Raw genomic sequence first — 11,247 nt, forward strand, 5'->3', positions numbered from 1 at the left:
GGGAAGAGAGAGAGACAGAGACAGAAAGGGAAGTGCAAAGCCCTAGAACAGGGGTCCCCAAACTTGGCAACTTTAAGACTTAGAAATCTAGACAGCAGAAAAAGACCTCATGGTCCATCTAGTCTGCCCTTATACTACTTCCCGTATTTTATCTTAGGATGGATCTATGTTTATCCCAGGCAGGTTTACATTCAGTTACTGTGGATTTACCAACCACCATCTGCTGGAAGTTTGTTCCAAGGATCTACTACTCTTTCAGTAAAATAATATTTTCTCCCGTTGCTTCTGATCTTTCCCCCAACTCACCTCAGATTGTGCCCCCTTGTTCTTGGGTTCACTTTCCTATTAAAAACACTTCCCTCCTGGACCCTATTTAACCCTTTAACATATTTAAATGTTTTGATCATGTCCCCCCTTTTCCTTCTGTCCTCCAGACTCTACAGATTGAGTTCATTGAGTCTTTCCTGATACGTTTTATGCTTAAGACCTTCCACCATTCTTGTAGCCCATCTTTGGACCCATTCAATTTGATCAATAGCTGGCTGGAGAATTCTGAGCATTGAAGTCCACAAGTCTTAAAGTTGCCAAGTTTGAGGCCCCCTCCCCTAGAAGACCTCTGCCTTATTTGGTACCCAGAGAGGCCTTGCAAAGGAACCCCGATGGAATAGAAAGTCCTTGGTAGGAGAACAAGGAGCCTCCATCTGGGTGGCACTGAAGGGCAAAGGGGGCGCCTGGTCTTTGGTTGTCCGCCCTGCCCAGTTGGCCATGGGATGGTGCTGATGTCCCAAGGGTGGGGAGCCAGCTGCCTCCCTCCTGGTCCAAGGTTTCCCTACTTGAGAGATGGGCTGCCTGGCATGGAGGTGTGGAGGGCACGGGGGGGGGGTTCCTGGGCATTGCTTAAGAGCTGGGATGGGCTCAGGGGTCTCCGGATCCTTGGACGAGGAAGCCAGTAGACATGGGAGGGGTTGAGGTCCTCCTTGATGCTGTTGGAGGATGTTCCTACACCACCACCACCCATCCACCTCCATCAGACTTTGCGTCAGCAGAAAGTACAGAATACTGGAGTTGGAAGGGACCTTGGAGGTCTTCTAGTCCAACCCCATACTCAAGCAGGAGACCCTATATGCCATTCCAGACAAGTGGCTCTTCTTGAAAACCTCCACAGATGAAGGAAGGGGAGGGCAAGAGGAAGGAAGGAAGGAAGGAAAGGACAGAGGGAAGGCAGGAAGGCAGGCAGGAAGGAGGGAAGGGGTGGAAGGGAGGGAGGAGAAAATGAAGGAAGGAAGGAACAGAAGGACAAAGAGGAGAGGGAAGGGAGAAAGGAAGGAAGGGGAGAAGGGAGGGAAAGAAAGAAAGAAGGAAAGAAAGAAAGAAAGACAGCAGAATAATGGAAGGGACCTTGGAGGTCTTCTAGTCCAACCCCATACTCAAGCAGGAGGCCCTCTACCATGCTGGACCAATGGCTGTCCGGTCTCTTCTTGGAAATCCTCCTCCAGTGAGAGAAGACCAATTGCACTCTGGGTGATTTATCTGAGGTGGGAATTTGCTATGTGTTGGTTGCAGAGGGTTTTGGACCGTCCAGTGGGAGGCTGAGGAGGGGGCCTCTGAGCAGAGGGGCCCTGAGATGCCCTGGATTTAGGAGGTGCCCACGCCCCCCCACCCTCAGCTCTGCTGGTCAGTTGGCCCCCGCTGGCTTCAAGGGCAGCCCTGTCTTGACCTCCCTCTAAAGCAGACAACCTCCGCCAGCTGGACACACGGATAATCCAGCGCAGGAGGATAATTCAGTTGGGATTAACGTTGATGATGGGCAGCCCCCTCCCTCGCAGGGTGTGTGTGTGTGTGTGTGTTTGTGCAAGGTGTGAGAGAGCCAAAAATACAAGAAGGTTGCCAGGCGTGCAAGGCAACATAGAAACACAGAAACATAGAAGATTGACAGCAGAAAGAGACCTCGTGGTCCATCTAGTCTGCCCTTCTATTATTTCCTGTCTTTTATCTTAGGATGGATCGATGTTTATCCCAGGCAGGTTTAAATTCAGTCCCTGTGGATTGACCAACCACATCTGCTGGGAGTTTGTTCCAAGCATCTACTACTCTTTCAGTAAAATAATATTTTCTCACTTGTTGCTTCTGATCTTTCCCCCAACTCACCTCAGATTGTGGCCCCTTGTTCTTGGGTTCACTCTCCTATTAAAAATACCCCTGGCTGCCCTCCCACTCTTGGGTAATGGGGGGGGGGCTTTTCACCCCTCCCCAAATGTGTCCTGCATGAACAGAGCATCACTTTAGAGCCTCAAACGGTCAAGATAAGGAAGCAGCCCCTCCAGGCTGTGGCAAACATTTGCACTGATGATGTTACCGAGTTGGGTCACAAAACACCTGCAAGAGAGAGGACCCCGAATTGTAAATATTCTGCCAGGGAGAAACCCCCCCATGGTCTGGCTGTGCACGCTGGGCTTTATTGCTCCTGGTCGTGTGGTTCAAGGGGCCACAGCAGCAGCACCAGCTGGATGGGAGGAGGAAGCTTCGTTTGGAAAGATGAAAGAGAGATTCCACCTCTTTCAAACCCAGACCTCGCTCTTGGAGCAACGGCGGCTGTTCTGCAGGGGTCTCTCAGTCTTGGTCGTCCGTAGCCTGAAGGTCATGGGAAAGAGGCCTAGCAGGGCTCTTGAACCTTGGGAAGGTGGCGCTGGCTGGGGGATTCTGGGAGTTGCAGTCCACCCATCTCCAAGGTCCCAAGGTTTAAGAGCACGACTATAAAACATGTTGCTGTGCATTCGAAACTGGACCCTGCATCCCGCATTGGTCGCCACGATGCAAAAAGGATGTGGAGACTCAGGAAAGAGCGCAGAGAAGAGCCACAGAGAGGATTCAGGGACTGGGAGCAAGAATTATATGAAGAACGGTTGCAGGAACTGGGCCTGGCTGGTTTAATGGAAAGAAGGACCAGGGGAGACACGATAGCAGCCTTCCAATATCTCAGGGGTCGCCACAAAGAAGGAGTCGGGCTATTTTCCCAAGCACCTGGGGGTAGAACAAGAAGCAATGGGTGGAAAGTAAACAAGGAGAGAAGCAACTTAGAACTAAGGAGGAATTTACTGACAGTTAGAACCAGTGGAACAGCCTGCCTCCAGAAGTTGTGAATGCTCCAACACTGAAAGTTTTTAAGGAGAAGTTGGACAGCCCTCTGTCTGAAGTAGTGTAGGGTTTCCTGCCTGAGCAGGGGGTTGGACTAGAAGACCTCCAAGGTCCCTTCCAATAACAGTTATTATTAACTTTATGATTGGTGGACTTCAACTCCCAAAGTTGGACACTCCTGGCACAGGGTCCCCTGCTTGGGTTGAGGGGCTTGGACTACAAGACCTCTAAGGTCCCTTCCAACTCTGTTGATATTGTTATTATTATTCACAGCACAGGCATCCGTGAAAGTCTCCCACACATCTTGTAAACAGATCTAAATTAAGTTAAAAATCATTTAATTTTTTTTTTTTAAAAACCATTTTCCTCAAAAACAGCCACCTTCCTGGGACTTTTGCCTCTGGATTCAGGGGTCCCACAGTTGTCCAACATCTAAAACCTCTCAGAGGTTGACACCTGCATGGGAATCTGAGCCCCCTCTTCATCCTAGGACACCCCACTCCCCCAAATACCCCTGGTGGTGATTTAAAGTCGGCCCCTCCGCAGAGGTATTTAAAAGCACAACCGGGATCATCCACGGATCGTGTTTCGGATCAGGAACGAGGCGGCTGTTACTTGGGCAAAGACCTTTTTCTTATGGAAAATATTAATATATGTTTAAAGCTGTAATAAAAAGAAGTACAGTACTGTATGTCAACCAGGTAGCCTGTGCGTGGAGTTTGGTTTTAAGGAAGGAAACAGGTGGGTGCCCCCAAAGTGACCCCCATCAGCTGCTCTCCTCCCCACCCCCCACAACCTCTGGGCTGGCTGTGGCTTATGGGTCTGGGGTGGGACACGCTTGCTTGGGCCATGAGACCCCCTGGTGGCATCTCGCCTTGAGAAGAGCATCATGGATTTCAAGGCAAATAGCAAAAGTTTAAGAATCCTTGACAGAAGGATCTATCTTTCTTTCTTTCTTTTTCTTCCTTCCTTTCTTCCTTCCTTCCTTCCTTTCTCTTCTTTCTTTCCTTTTCTTTCTTCTGTCCTTCTTTCCTTCCTTCTTTCATTTCTTCCTCCCTCCCTCCCTTCCTTCTGTTCTTCCTCTCCTCCTACTCCCTTTTTCCTCCCTCCCTTCCTTCTCTTCCTTCCTTCTTTCCTTCCCTTCTTTCCTTCCTTCCTTCCTTCTTTTCTTCCTCCCTCCCTTCCTTCTCTTCCTTCCTTCTTCCCTTCCCTTCTTTCCTTCCTTCCTTCCTTCTTTCTTTCCTCTCCTTCCTTCCTTCCTTCCCTGTGTGTGTGTGCTGGTTTGTTTGGGAATCAACCAGGATGCCCCCCCCGAGTGCTGTGGGGCAGCTGTCCAGGCAGGGGGGAGAAGCTGCTGCTGCTTAGGGACTGGCCAGTTTGTGGGTCAGTGCCGCAATGACCTCACGCATTGCGTAAATCCAGTTAACAGGATTAACATTGTGTGTGTGTGTGTGTTTGTGTCTAGCTCTGACCTGCTTGTCCCTGTGTGACTTGCAGAGCCTTTGATGGACGCCTGCAGTCCAAGGGGGATATCGGGGTGCCTGCTGGGCTGACACTTGAGGGGTCTCGATGCCAGGACGATGGGAGGGCTCTGGAGGGGGGCAGTTAGCACTTTAGCCTTTTTAGATTTACATAGCGCTTCACAGAGCTTTTCCAGCCCCCTCTAAGCAGTCTACAGAATCCGGCTCTTTTACAGTCTGGGTCCTCATTCGACCCCCCTGGGAAGGACGGAGGGCTGAGTCCACCTGGAGCCTCCTGAGATTCCATCTGCCAAACTGCAGGCAGCCGGTGAGCAGCAGAAGGAGCTTGCAGGGCTGCACTCTGACCACTGCGCCACTGAGTTAGCCAATCTTAGCATAAAATAAGATAGATCTGGGAGGGACCTGGGAGGTCTTCTAGTCCAGCCCCCTGCTCAAGCAGGAGAATTCATCTACCGTTTCAGACAAGGGACTGTCCGGTCTCTTCTTAAAAACTTCCAGTGATGGAGAGCGCCCATGATTTCTGGTGGCAAGTAGTTCCTCTAGTTGTTGTTGTTGTTGTTGTTGTTGTTGTTGTTGTTGTTATTATTATTATTATTATTATTATTATTATTTATTAGATTTGCATGCCTCCCCTCTCTGAAGACTCAGGGCGGCTCACAACAACAAAACAGTACAAATCCAATAATTAAAACAGTTTAAAACCCTTAATATAAAAAACAATCATACGTCTCATACAAACCATACATAAAACGAAAACGGCCCAGGGAATCAATTTCCCCAAGCCTGACGACAGAGATGTGTCTTAAGGAGTTTGCGAAAGGCAAGGAGGGTGGGGGCAGTCCTAATCTCTGGTGGGGGGTTGATTCCAGAGGGTCGGGGCCGCCACAAAGAAGGCTCTTCCCCTGGGTCCTGCCAGACAACATTGTTTTGTCGACAGGACCCGGAGAAGGCCAACTCTGTGGGACCTAAGTCGCTGGGATTCGTGCGGTCAATTGTCTTCACTGTCTGGGCAAAGCACAGGGTGGATCCAGTGATGAGCCCATACAGGTACAGTCAGGTACACAGAACCAGTTCAAAATTTTTGAATATTTTTCTCTTTTTTCCCTTCTGGGCTCTGGGTGTGTTTTCCTATTGCAGTAAATGGAGTTGAATGTATATAATTTCAGAAGAGCTGTGCGTGCGTGTGAGGTATCACAAGCAGGAAGAGGGAGATTGTGACCCCGCTGTATAGAGCACCAGTTGGGAATAATACTGTGTCCAGTTCTGGAGACCCCATCTACAAAAAGAGATGGATGAAATTGAACGGGTCCAAAGAGGGGCTACAAGAATAGTGGAAGGTCTTAAGCATCAAACTGACCAGGAAAGACTTCATGAACTCAATCTGTAGAGTCTGGAGGACAGAAGGGAAAGGGGGGACACGATTGAAACATTTAAATGTGTGAAAGGGTTAAATAAGGTTCAGGAGGGAAGTGTTTTTAATAGGAAAGTGAACACAAGAACACGGGGGCACAATCTGAGGTGAGTTGGGGGAAAGATCAGAAGCAACAGGAAAAAATATGATTTGACTGAAAGAGTAGTAGGTGCTTGGAACAAACTTCCAGCAGACGTTGTTGATAAATCCAGTCACTGAATGTAAACATGCCTGGGATAAACATATATCCATTGTAAGATAAAATACAGAAAATAGTATAAGGGCAGACTAGACGGACCAGGAGGTCTTTTTCTGCCGTCAGTCTTCTATGTTTCTATGTTTCTATGTGTGTGTACATACACCTACAGTTTATATAGCAGGCAATGCATATTTGTGTGTGTCTGTGTGTAATACGTATGTACACATATTATATACATAGAATTAAATTGTATATTTTGAATGTTCAGTCATAGAGGCGAGGGGAAGCCAAGCACCCTAATCCAAACCCTTGACCAGAGTGACCTCAAGTTGGCCACTTTTAAGCCAGTCACATGACCTTTAAGCCACCCTAGTCACATGACCGTTAAGCCACTCCCACATGGTCACATGGTCAGTAAGTCACACCCACAAAGTAAGCCACGCCCACATTGTGGTAGAAAAAAAATTGCAGCCCTTCACTGATTGAGCCCCCCCCCCCCGAGTCCCCCCTCTCAGCTCTCTCGGCTTGAGCCAGAAGCTCCTCTGTGCTGGGCTGACCGAGACAACCTGGCGCCTTGGCCCTGTGTGTGTCTGGCCGTGATTCTTTCGGGTAGCGGCTGCAGGGGTCCCAGGCAGGTCCTGACCTGGTCAAAGGAGGGGGGACATCTGGGCGGGGCCTTTGCTCCTTGCAGAGGAAAAGCCCCCTCCCCCTCTGCTTCCTCCCAAGAAAAGCAAATGTGGAAACTAAAACTGAGATATGGGGATTTAATTGGTGGACAACCAACTCAATAGGAGCCAGCAATGTCCAGCAGCGGCTAAAACCACGTAACATTCGAATTGGTGAGAAACAGCAAGAAAACTTAGCCGACATCAGGATCTTAAAATTGAACCACCACGACTCCGTCATAAACCAGCACAGGGGGTCCCAGTGGTCATCGGCACTCTGGGTGCTGTGCCCCAAGACCTCAGCCGGCATTTGGAAACAATAAACCTTGACCCAATCACGACCTGTCAGTTGCAAAAGGCCACTCACTGTACTAGGATCTGTGTGCATCCTACGAAAATACCTCACACAGGCCTAGATGCTTGGGAAGTGTTGAAGTTGGGATATTGTGATACAAAATCCAGCATTTCAATCCCATTTATTGTGTATTACTGTTTTCTGTGAAAATAATAATAATAATAATAATAATAATAATAATAATAATAATAATGGGGGCTGCCCAAAGAAGAAGTGGTCAACTCCGTTTCCAGAGAGCAGGACAAGAAGCAATGGATGAAAAGTAACCAAGGAGTGAAGCAACGTGCAATGAAGGATAAAATTTCCTAACAGTGAGAACAATTAGCCAGTGGAACTACAGGAGTTGTGTCTGCTCCATCACTGGAAGCTTTGAAGATGAGATTGAGCCTTTGTCTGGAGTGGCCTAGGGTCTCCTGCTTGCATAGGGGGTGGGCTAGAAAACCTCTAATTCTGGTCATTCTGTAATGACAGATGAAATAACCAGTGGAACTGCTTGCCTCCAGAAGTTGTGGCTTCTCCAGCACTCGAGGTGTCCAGGATGAGATCGGACAGCCATTTTTCTGAAATGGTACAGGGCGGCCTGCTTGAGCAGAGGGTTGGACTAGATCAGAGGTCCCCAACCTTTTTAGCACCAGGGACCGGCTTTAAGTTAGACGAGTTTTCCACGGCCCGGTGGGGGGGGGGCTTTGGTCATATGGGGGTGAGGTTATGGAGGGGTGGAGCTTAGTGACGCAGCCCTCCACACTTCTCCACAGGGCGGGGAGAATCAGGAGGCTCCTTTGGCGGCTGGGGGCTGCCTGGCTTTGTGATTTTGGCTGGGGGGGGGAGTTAGGAAGGTCCTACTTCTCCCCCCCCAGCCAAAAATTCAAAGCCTATCTGCTGGATACGGGCGATGAGTGGGACAGAGCGGCGCGGAAGCCTCTTGCAGCAGCTGCCACAGCCACCGGCTTCGGCGCCGTTCGTCCCGCCCATCGCCCGTATCCAGCAGAAGCTGCTGCCCGAGTGCTCTTGGCCGGCGGGATTTAAAGTGCTGGGGTGGGGGGGTGTCCCAGCGGGAGGCGAAGCACTGGGGTGGGGGGGCTGTCAGGACACCCCCACCCCAGCACTTTGAATCCCACCGGCCAAGAGCACTCGGGCAGCAGCTTCTGCTGGATACGGGCGATGGGCGGGACGAACGGCGCTGAAGCCGGTGGCTGTGGCAGCTGCTGCAAGAGGCTTCCGCGCCGCTCTGTCCCACTCATCGCCCGTATCCAGCAGATAGGCTTTGAATTTTTGGCTGGGGGGGGAGAAGTAGGACCTTCCTAACTCCCCCACCAGCCAAAATCACAAAGCCAGGCAGCCCCCAGCCGCCAAAGGAGCCTCCTGATTCTCCCCGCCCTGTGGAGAAGTGTGGAGGGCTGCGTCACCGCCCGACGCCCCACCCGTCCTGCATAATGTTCTCTGCCAGGAGGGCAGCGCCGCCGCGGACCGGCTGAAAACCCCCAACGGCCCGGTCCTGGTCCGCGGACCGGCGGTTGGGGACCTCTGGACTAGATGACCTCCAAGGTCCATTTCAGCTCCATCCTGTCCTCTGTTGCGCTTCCTCCAGAGCCCACTAGGTGGCGCCAAAGGAACACACACACAGCAACATAACCAGTCAGTACCTCCACCAGAGGGCAGACTTCCCTTTAAAATGAACGGTGGCAAATAGAGAATTTATTGTGCTGCGTTTTTTGGATAAAATCCAGAATGCTCCAAAGTGGAAGAAAAACAAGCTGTGAGAATGAATGAAACCTTTGCAGGGTTTCACCGAGATTGTTGAACATTAATCAAGCATCACTTGGGTGGGAAACAAGGGGGGGGGGGGCTCCAATAAGGGCCACTTGAAGACTTCAACTCCCAGAATTCTCGAGTGAAATACACCAAAGTTGTGCAATGCTGGCAACTTTAAGGCTTGTGGACTTCGACTCCCAGAATTCCCCAGCCAGAATTGAAGTCCACAGGTCTTCCAGTGGCCCAGGTTTGCCACCCCTGGCTTAAAGGCACTTGGAGATGCAACTTGCATAAATACAATTCATTTGAGCTCTTCCCAAAGCTTCTGCCCCATTTCTTTGCCCCCTTTCAACCTACTTTGGTCTTTGCAAGATTAAAATGGCCCAGGAGGTGAATACTTTGGTCCAAAGTCACTGGTGGTCTCGGTCCTGTGTTGGGCCAGGGGGGGGGGAATTACCGTATTTTTCAGATTATAGGACATACTTTTTCTTCCCTAAAAGAGGCTGATAATTTGGGTGTATCTTATATTCTGAATGTAGCTTTTTTTCGCAGCCCTAACCAGGTGCCAACGATGTTCCCAGCTCTGACCTTGCAGGCTCTTTCATGGTTTCTCTCTGCAAAGAGTGTTTTCCAAGCCCTAAGTCTTTGCAGGGCTTTTTCCATTGCTCTAACTTGCTCTGAATAACTTTCTTTCCAGCCCTAACCAGGTGCCAACAATGTTCCCAGCTCTTATCAGCTTGAAAGCTCTTTCACTGTTACTTTCTTTGAATATTTTTTTTTAAGCCCTAACCAGGGGATAAAATAATGTGCTGAATCTGAGCAGACTAAGGACGCTGGCCAGATGAATACCTGATAAGCAGATTCTTTTCCCTGTTTTCCTTCCCTCTTATACTCTGAAAAATACGGTAATTTTCCCAGGGTGCCACATGAGCCTCTGGGGCTCTTCTGGGGGGCTGGGAAAGTGTGTAGGCCTGAACACCTGTAAATTGGGGGGGGGAAATAGCAGTTGCCTTTGAACATAAAAGCAATGTGCACGGCCGGACTGGGGCAGCCGAAGGGCCAGAGAGCTTTTCCCATGCCTGGCCTGGTCTGGAGTCTCGGCCAAAGGGCTTTCGGATGACCCTGGCTCGTGCTGAGCTCTTTCGTGGTCCCAGCAACCGTCGGCTGATGCAGGCGGCATTTCAAGGGGACTCAGCTACGATCGCAGGATCCGGGGGCTGGGAAGCCTGGTTTTTGTGTTGCAAAACCCGGTGAAAGATTCCAGCCAGAGAACGCCATGCAGCCTCCCTTACTCGGTCTGGCCGGGGGTCTAAACCAGAGCCAGGGGCTTGGAGGCCGGAGGGTCCAGGTAGGCGGGGGCTGGTCCGGTGTCCAGCTCCAGGAAGGCAGAGTACAGCGTGGTCAGGTGAACATCAGCTAAGTGGTGGTGCTGCTGGGGGAGCTTGTCACTGCTGGGGTGGGCATCCGCCGGGCAGGGGGCCAGGAAGCCCGGCTGGGCAGCTGCTGGGGAGGCCGAGATGAGCCCCAGTGGCTCCACCGCCAGGCTGTCATCCTTCAGCGCCTCCCAGAGGGTCCCTGCAAAGGGGGGGGATACAAGAGAGCAGAGAGCAATAGTCTTATAGACTTATATCCCACTTCCTGGTGCTTTCACAGCCCCCTCTAAGCAGTTTACAGAGTCAGCCTCTTGCCCCCAACCATCTGGGTCCTTCTTTGACCCCCCTGGGAAGGAGGGAAGGCTGAGTCCACCTGGAGCCGGTGGTGAGATTTGAACGGCTGAAGTACAGGTAGCAGTTAGCGGAAGGAGCCTGCAGGGCTGCACTCTAACCACTGAGCCACCAAGGGTCTGAAATAGATCTCCCTCCCTCCCCCCTCTCTTTCTCTCCCTCCCTCTCTCTCTCTTTTTCTCTCTCTTTCTTTCCCTCCCTCCCTATTCATCAAATCATTATCTATCCTCTCTATCTACCTACCTACCTATCTAGCAATAGCATTATAGCACCTAGACATATACGGCTTCACAGGGCTTTTCCAGTTCTCTCCGTGGTTTATAGAATCAACCACTTGCCCCCAACCATCTGGGTCCCCATTTGACCCACTGGGAAGGACGGAAGGCTGAGTGAACCTGGAGCCGGTGGTGAGATTTGAACTGCTGAACTACAGATAGCAGCCAGCAGAAGCAGCTTCCAGTCCTAAACTCTAACCACTGTGCCACCCCTGCTCAAGAAAGAAAGGGAAGGAAGGAAGGAAGGAAG

The sequence above is a fragment of the Erythrolamprus reginae genome, chromosome 1 (assembly GCF_031021105.1).
Source record: "Erythrolamprus reginae isolate rEryReg1 chromosome 1, rEryReg1.hap1, whole genome shotgun sequence".
Taxonomy (NCBI): domain Eukaryota; kingdom Metazoa; phylum Chordata; class Lepidosauria; order Squamata; family Dipsadidae; genus Erythrolamprus; species Erythrolamprus reginae.